The following is a 1116-nucleotide window of genomic DNA, read 5'->3' on the forward strand; positions in this document are numbered from 1 at the left end:
GTAAATTCCTAGCATGATAGCTCTACCTGGAGTGTACGATACAAAATTTAAAATGCGTAGGTCATAGGCAAAGTAACCCCATTTGACACTGAAAAATATATAATTAGAATTGTGTAGATCATAGGTAAAGTAGCCTAATCCCATTTGACGGGACGTACTTTTTCTAATTCTGTGGCGACGGCGGATATTGTCACTTGGCCAAGACATTACCGGGTTCGTGAGCGAGTCGGGTCAACAGAGGACGCTCATATAATAGCTACAAACCTAAAAAAACTCTACAAGTGTCCTGTCTTGCGCAACTACGAACCAGGGGTTAAAGACCACGGTTATCTTTGTCTGCACAGTACTCTCGGATGACGCTCTAATTGACCTAATTATTATGAACTGACTGAAAGAGCATCAGAAAGTTCTGGTGCAGACAAGACACCAATTATCGCCAGCGACAAGACCGCCCGAGTGAGGGCAGGGCACTCTGGAGAAGGTCGCTTGTGTACTTCCCACTTAATTTTTAAAATAAAGATCTGCGCTCAGGAAAGAACAAAAATCTAATTTTCTAAGACAAAGTCTATATAGAGGGGGCTCTTGTGGCCTAGAGGTTAAGGTGTTGGCCTCTCATTCAACAAAAGTCCCGGGTTCGAATCTGGGTAGCGACCGAAACATTTTCTTCTCTAAAATTGTCTCCTTTCACCTCCTTTCCTGCTCTCTAACAATGTTCGGTCGTCTGCTTTCTTCTCCTCTTTCTGCCCCCTCCTCTGGGCTCCTGACTCTTTCTGCAGCCTTTCTACAGCTACTCCGCCTTGGCTCCTTATTACTGTTGTCTTTCAGTCACACCCATGATCTACTGGTAGGAAAGTAAGGAAAGATCTACACCTAGCCTTCTCGGACAAGGGAGAAAAATCTCGGAGGGCCCGTGTGCAAGTTGCGCACGTTAAAGATCCCTTGGTGGTTCTAAAATCGATTAGAGTAGGCTTCGGCCGCCACTCGGGCAAAATCCAAATTTCCTACCAACTGAAAAAGTTTAATGTGTCCCACGCGCACATATATGACCTTATGCAGTTGCGAGCGTCGAAAACACTTACCCCCAAAAAAACTAAATATCTTTTAAAGATATTATAT

The sequence above is a fragment of the Aplysia californica genome, unplaced genomic scaffold, assembly GCF_000002075.1.
Source record: "Aplysia californica isolate F4 #8 unplaced genomic scaffold, AplCal3.0 scaffold00013, whole genome shotgun sequence".
Lineage (NCBI taxonomy): Eukaryota > Metazoa > Mollusca > Gastropoda > Aplysiida > Aplysiidae > Aplysia > Aplysia californica.